General features: G+C 41.9%; 1 long non-coding RNA gene across 1 annotated transcript; it reads left to right on the forward strand.

Annotated features, from left to right (window-relative positions):
- The first annotated feature begins 3,738 nt into the window (after window positions 1-3,738).
- LOC111850042 (uncharacterized) lies at window positions 3,739-5,640 on the forward strand. The gene is made up of 4 exons (XR_011982763.1): window positions 3,739-3,875; window positions 3,980-4,191; window positions 4,765-5,102; window positions 5,315-5,640. It is a non-coding gene; the product is annotated as an uncharacterized lncRNA (long non-coding RNA).
- Window positions 5,641-7,705: the final 2,065 nt, after the last annotated feature.

Below are 7,705 nucleotides of genomic sequence, written 5' to 3' on the forward strand. Positions count from 1 at the left end.
TGGCGCCGTGTCGGCCGCCTCCGGGCCCCCCTGCTTCGGCTTGGTGTCGGACGGCGCCTTCGCCGGCTCCGGCTGCGCCGTCACCTGCCGCGGCTTCCCCCTCCTGCCTGCCTTCGCCGCTGTTCCCTCCTGCTACCTCCGTGTCCCCTCCGTCTCTCCCTCGTCCCGTTCCCTCGACCCCTGTGTGGTCCCCTCCTGCTCCCTTCTCCCTCTCACCTGCGGCCCCTCCGGCCGCTACCTGTCTCCCGTCTGGGTTCCTTCGGGCGCCCCTTATTCCTCCTCCCTTTGCCTTTCTCCCTCCTGTCTCTGCTCCTTGTCCTTCTGTTCCTCCTCTGTTCACTCCTGGCCCCTTCGTGTCGCCTGTGGGTGTTCCTGTTGTGTCTCCCTTCTCTGTCTGCCTGTCTGCCTTTCCTGTTCTTTGTCGTGTCCTGTCTTTCTTTTCGTCCTTGTTCCTGTTCTGTGTCTCTGTCTTGTTCCCGGTTCTTCGTTGATTGTTCTTGGTTTTGTCTTCCAGGTCCTGTTCCCTGGTCTCGTCTCGTCTGTCGCCTCCTCTCGGGCACGCCCGGTGTGCGCGCCTTTGGGGGGGGGTTATGTCACACCCCGCTCCGTTCGCTAATGTGTGCCACGCCCACCTCGTTACCTCGTGTTCATCCCTGGTTCTGATCACCTGTGTCCTGTTATGTCTGGCTAGTCTTTTGTATTTAGTCTGTGTCTCAGTTAGTTTCCCCAGATTCGTCATTGTAGTGTCCGTAGATGTCCGTGCCTGTCCGTCCCTCCCTTAAAAAACCCCGTTACCTGACTTCCTGGCTGCTCTCGCCTACTTCCACGTCTCACCTACCATCCGAACGTGACACATATATTCAAAGAAATAGATTTTACCCCCTTTGACATATTAGTTAAAAGATATGGGATTAACAAGAATAGATTTTTAGAATATCAACAAGTAAAATCTATAGTAAAAAGGAAATTCAAGTCTAAACAAATCAAATTACAAATACCACCAAGTGTGGCAGAATTCCTTAATCTCAAAACCCCCAAATTATTGTCTAAAATATACAGGACACTTTCCAAAATGGATGAATCAATATCCCTTCCTATTGCAAAATGGGAGGCAGATTTATCAATCAGCTGGGACCACAATTTCTGCTCTAAGATATGTTTAAAAACCTTTGATCTGATTAGAAATCTCAGTTTACAATTAATACAATACAAAATCCTGCATAGAGTGCACTATACAGGGCATCGGATGTTCAGGATGGGTTTTACGTCTTCTAACAACTGCTCACACTGTCAAGGAGATACACCTGACAATTACATCCATGCTCTTTGGTTCTGTCCACCTGCTCAGATGTTCTGGGGCAGGATTTGTGAGGACTTATCAAAGTGTCTGAAATGTACCATTCCAGCCTCTCTATAAGGGGTTGTTGGGGTCTTTATTAAGGTGCACATTGTGCTTGAAGACATGCTTGCATTACACGAGCATGCAGAATGAAGTGGCTCTTCGTGATTATTAACATGCGACACGAACCTACTTTTCCTTAAGTTTAAAAAGTGCATTCGGAACGAAGTCACGCATACTCTACATTAAGTCTTGCTTGCTGAAGATGCTCTTGCAGCATGAAGCCGAAAAAACGTCATCAGCATGCTACGTAAGTTAAAAAAAACGCTGCGATGGAGGAGGGAGCGAACGCACGATAAAATTGCTAGTCGTGACTCCTTTTCTTCCCAACGATTATGTGCAAAATAATACATACTGTACCCCATATCAATGAAATAATACGTATTATAGGTATGTCACACATTTCATATTAGCTTGAGTATAATGCACATTTTTTCCATCGGCTTTCAGTTTAATAAATTGATAAAAGGCATGCAAAGTAATGCATTGTATTCTTCCTATTGTTTTTTTATCCATTTGTACCTTGCAGAGAATAGCTATAGTTTGCTTTACATTGAGTAAATCTTTATAGTTGCATGTGGTATTATCTCAAACAGTGATACCTCAGAACTCGAACTTAATCCGTTCAGAACTCGGGATCGAATTCTAAAAAGTTCGAGTTCTAATCAAATTTTCCCCATAAAAAATAATGGAAAACCAATTAATTGGTTCCCGCCCCCCAAAAATTACACCGAAATATGTTTTTTTTTTAGCATTTAAACACAAAATGAACCGGACAAAACAAGAAAAGCATATACTGTACTAAACACATCTAAGCACATTTATCAAAACAGTAATTTTAAAGTAAGAATATATCCAAACAATATGTGTCCTGTCCTGCCCCAATCGTCCGCGCCTTCCGTGTGCCACGCCCCTCGTTAACCCCCGGGTGGAATCCCCGTGTGATCAGCTGTTTCTGGTTGTTGTCATTAGCCCTCTGTATTTAGTCCGTGTTTCAGTTTGTTTCCCCAGTCCGGTCATTGTATTGTCCATCTGCGTTTTGCCTGATTTACCTGTAATTAATTACCCCGTATTCCCCGATACCTTGACGTCTGCGCCTTTGTCTCAGTTCCGTCCCCGCTGGGCACAACAGTATTATTAAAATTAAATATATTAATGGTTTATTATTAATATTAAAATAATAAGAAATCTTTGTTTAAAATGCATTTTATTATATAATAATAATTACTGTTACTGTCTATCATTGTCTAAATGTATTTTTACTGTCTAAATATATGTATTCAGGTAGTGTAAACATGCACGATGCTATCACAGTGAATGCGAGGCTGAGACTGAAGCGTTACCCTTTGTTTCCGCGGAGAGACATGCCGCATGACTCATTTCCCCGGTCGGCGTTCACGGTTCGGCTTCTGAGATTCAGATTGAGTTCTAGGTCTTTTTTTTTTCGAACTGGTTGGTTCGACTTTTAAGAAATTTGATTTCTAATGAGTTAGAGAACTGAGGTACCACTGTATTTATCTTTTCTGTTGTAGATTCCATGGTAAACCACCAGCGTTTCTTCAGAGTGCTGCGGATACTTTAGATAATGCAGCCCTTCATCTCCTCAACCCAACTTTTCAACACTCTGATTATGACTACATTTTATTCAGGCTGGAGCAACTGCAGAACTGTCTGATCAGATGCTTTCAGAATATTGAGTCAGAAAAGGCAGAGCAAGTGCTTGACAACTTGGGCAAAGTTTTAGATATTTTGAGTGCACAGCCAAACTGTACCATCAATGGCTTTGAGGCAGGAACAGTTTCCACTGATAACAGGGGCCGACCCAAAATTAACATTACGCACAATTGGAATTTCTGTTGCAGTTCAATTTTACAATTCCATGTCAAACATGTTGGGTGTAAGTTTAAAAACAGTCAGAAGACGAATGTCTGAATATGATTTATCCATCCATAGCACCTACAGTCAGATATCTCAAGATGATCTGCAAAAAATGATATCAGACTTCATAACTGAATTTCCAGAATCTGGATATAAAAAAGTGACTGGCAGTGTGGGTGTGAGGTACGTTAAGGGGTTTGTGAGTCTAGACAGTAAAAAAAATCTTACTATTGTATTTCAGCCTTTGATGGTGTTTGCAGGTGTGTTTTGTGAAAATGATGCATTTTTTAGGAATGGACAGATGTCCTTTTGAGTAGGAAAAGCCTGATCAAAAGTACAATTCCTATCTTAAAAATGCACTTCTGTGTTACTTTAATGTATCATTTTGTGAGAGATCTACAATTTAAATTGCTGCCAGAGTATTTGCAGTTTTTGTTCTTAATTTACAGCTGTACTTTTATCTTCAGAGTGCAGCAAAAAAGAATTAGAGAGGCTTTGAGGCTTGTGGATCCCGTGGGAGCCTTTCTGAGGGGTCTCACAATCAACACCATATGCCATTGTCACTATGGCATAAAGATGGCAATCACAAGTTAATTCAGTAAGAATTGTCTATAAAGATTTAAATGCTGATTTTGTTATTACTACTATGGTAATCTTGTGGACACCTTTACCTAAATAATGTCTTAATTTTGTACTGCATAGATGGAGAATAGTGGTTCACGGAGCAATTGACGGATACAGCAGAAAGATAATGTACCTAAAAGCCAGCTTCAACAACAAAGCTGCTACAGTGTTAAACTGCTTTATTGAAGCAGTGCATCAGTATGGTTTGCCATCTCGTGTTCGCAGCGACAAAGGACTTGAGAATATTGATGTTGCACGATTTATGCTTGAACATCCCCTACGTGGACCAGGTGGGATACTGTCCTGTTTTGGTTTTTTTTTAAACTGTAGTTTGCTCATCATTTGATGTACATATGTACCTGTACATATTACATCACCACTTTATCTCTTTACTGGATGAAAGTCCTCACCAAATGAGGAAACTGTGGTATTTTGCTTGCTTTTTCATACACATGTATATTTCAAAAGATTAATGTAAATATATAAAAATATATTTAAAAGACATATAAAATATATATTAATTTACTGTATACATATACACTGTATATGTGTGTGTATAGTAAATAGTGGTTTGAAGAATGGTGACATTTGTAACTGACCACCTCTTCTTGCCTTATTAAACGATTTGACTCATTTTACTCTTGTGTAATTTCACAGATTTAGTTGTAAATGTGTGGCATATTGGAAAGGACCAAATATGGAGAATTATTGACAGACATTTATTATCTCTGTACTCTTTATAATCTGTATTTGTTTGTAATTGCTCAATTCCTTTAAAGGAACATATATTCTTGCAACCCTTAAATATTTGCTAGAAGAACAGTTTTCAGTACAACTGATCTTTTTCTTCTGTATTCTTACAGACAGAGGGTGTCACATTGCAGGAAGCAGTGTGCATAATCAGCGGATAGAGCGGCTCTGGCGAGACATGTGGTGCACAGTTACCTGCAATTACTATGCATCATTTCAGTACCTGCAAGAAGTGGGTGCACTGGACCCTGATGATGAACTCCACCTCATTTGTTTACACTGTGTCATGATTCCACGACTCAACCAGCATCTTGAGATGTTCACCAGGGGCTGGAACAGTCATCCTCTCTCAACACAGCAAATGAGGACACCTGACCAATTGTGGATCCAAGGACAACTGCAAAACTATAGTGAAGACCACGTTTCATCTGAACCATGGCATTCAAATATGGTAAGAGACTTTGAATGAATTCTTCCCCATAAACAGACAGTATTTGTGTAACATTTTTAAAAGATACTTTAAAATGGTATGAACACCTATAATTGATTATTATCTGAGGACAGGCCGTGGACTGGTAATTAGATCAATTGATGTTACTATTCCCTAGTTGGCTCAACAATTGAATTATTTTTTAATTAATTATGTTCTTTTTTTATCTCAAGTCTGACTTCACAGATTACGGAATATACTGGGACAGACCTGTTCCCCACCATGACCTGGATCGTGCTGTAGAGGTTCCGGAGCCTCCTTTGCCTTATCTCCACACATTTGAACAAACCTTAAGACAGCACACTGACCCTCTACAGTCAAGCACATGTTTTGGACTGGACATATATTTGGACGCTCTTCAGTTTGCCAGTCATCGCCATTCTTAACTATTTTACCTGACAATCTCCTGTTTTTCTGTGCAGTTTATACCAGAAGGAAACACTCACAGTTCAAAATTACATTTATTTGTAAAAAATGACATTGCCACAAGAGGGCATTTCAGTGAACTGTTGACATATAATGCTGTCAATAAAATTGAACACTGCAGAATGTTAGTGTCCCACAAACTGGAATGAAGTATTAGCATTACAGAAAAAACAGCAATTTATGGTACTCCAAACCCTGGCGAATTTTTTATTCCAAAGTCCATGTCACACTTGAAATCATCGTATGAGGCCTTGCATGGTATTTTTAGGATATTAGCACAAATGTTGGCCTGGGGATACCTGGATGAATCATAAAGGAACTGTACTGTAGGCTGAGGGTCAAAGCCAAGAGCAGGGTCACTTCCTGTTGCAAAAACAAGTATCTCTTCCAGTGTGACATCAGTGATTCCCACTACAAAAGAAAAAAGTATGATCGTGTATGAATATCTAGTGAACACTTGAACTATCAAGAGGTCGGTAAGAATGAATTGCTTACTCTCCGTTTCTAGTAGGTAATCTCTCCAGTGACACACTGCTTCACTTTCTTGATCATATTTGTTGCTCCCATACTCAGAACGTTCCTCTTTGCAAAGTTAAGATGTCCCGGTAGGTGCGGGTGGAGCTATGCGGTAGGAGTGGAACGAGACTTCACGAGACTTTCGGCAGTATCCAACATGGCGGCGCGCTTCTAAAACAAACTAACAACAAGTAATCAGATATTTTCGCCAACTTAGAATAACCTAAAATTAAGTGAGTAAATAAATAAAAAGTATATAATTAATTGCGGTTTATTTAACATCTTCACTCTGGAGGAGTCTGCGGACGGATTGGATAACCTATTTACTTTCATCGACGAGTGTTTTGATCGGATTATAATGGGGAAACCTAAGCCTCTCACTGAGACTCCGACCACCAGCAAAACCGCTTCATCCACCAAGAGGAGCAGACCCGAGGATTCGCCCGAGGCGGCCTCCCCACCTAGGGAAGACCTGGCAAACATTCTGGACTCCATTGATAAGAGGCTATCGAGCTTCGACGCACGTATGTCCCTGTTAGAAATTCTCCATAGGGAATTCCAGGCGATGCGTGAGTCAGCCAGAAACAGGTGGAGACGCTCGCTACGGAGAACACGGCTCTCAGAGAGTCCATGAAATCCCTCACAGAGGGCCTGGGCCAGCTCTCGGGAGAAAATGAGAAGATCAAAGAAGCGGTTTTGGATCTCCAGGCGAGAAGCATGAGGGACAACCTCGTTTTTGCAGGCATCCCAGAAGCAGCGGATGAAAATCCCGAAACCACGGTAAAGAACTTCATCCATAAATAGCTCAAACTTCCAGCGGAGACCACAAGTAACATCACCTTCCATCATGTGCACCGCCTTGGAGGTAAAAGACCCGACGGCCACAGACCACGACCCATCGTGGCAAAATTCGAGCACTTCAAGCAAAAGGAGCTGGTTAAAAGCCGAGGCAGGGAACTGAAGGGAACGAACTTCAGTGTCAACGACCAGTTCCCCAAGGAGATCCTGGAGCGACGTCGGGTCCTGTTTCCCGTGAGGAAGCGTCTCATAAACGGAGGTTCCCGATCGGTCATCACCGTGAACAGGTTGTATGTCAACGGACAACTTTACCGCGATCGAGATATTACCCACTGGCTATACTACAGTAAAATAATCCGGGGAAAAAAAAAAAAAACCCGCTAACTTTCCCAAGGTATGTTTCCGTTAATACAATAACTGCTGGTCTCAAAGCATAGCCTGAGGTAAGATGTGCCCACGTCTTACTAGTGACTGCACCCCGCTTTTTCTCTTTCTCTTCTTTAATTTAACTGTTATTTTCTCTTCTCTTTTCTTCTTCTCTCTTCTCTGATATATAACATATAACACCATGATTATGCATAAATGCATCACACATAACGTACGCACACAAGCAGCACATAAACAGACCATACACATAGACACATCACACACATATGTACTTCACACGCACACAGAGGTACATAGGCACTCATGCGCACATATACGCACAGGTGAGCATAGGCACGCGCATGCGCACGCACAGACACACACACCTAGCAAGCTCCTCACACCCGGCGAGTTAGTTTAAACATGAGCACAATAAGGTTTGTCACATGGAATGTACG

Source organism: Paramormyrops kingsleyae, chromosome 15, assembly GCF_048594095.1.
Source record: "Paramormyrops kingsleyae isolate MSU_618 chromosome 15, PKINGS_0.4, whole genome shotgun sequence".
Taxonomy (NCBI): Eukaryota; Metazoa; Chordata; class Actinopteri; order Osteoglossiformes; family Mormyridae; genus Paramormyrops; species Paramormyrops kingsleyae.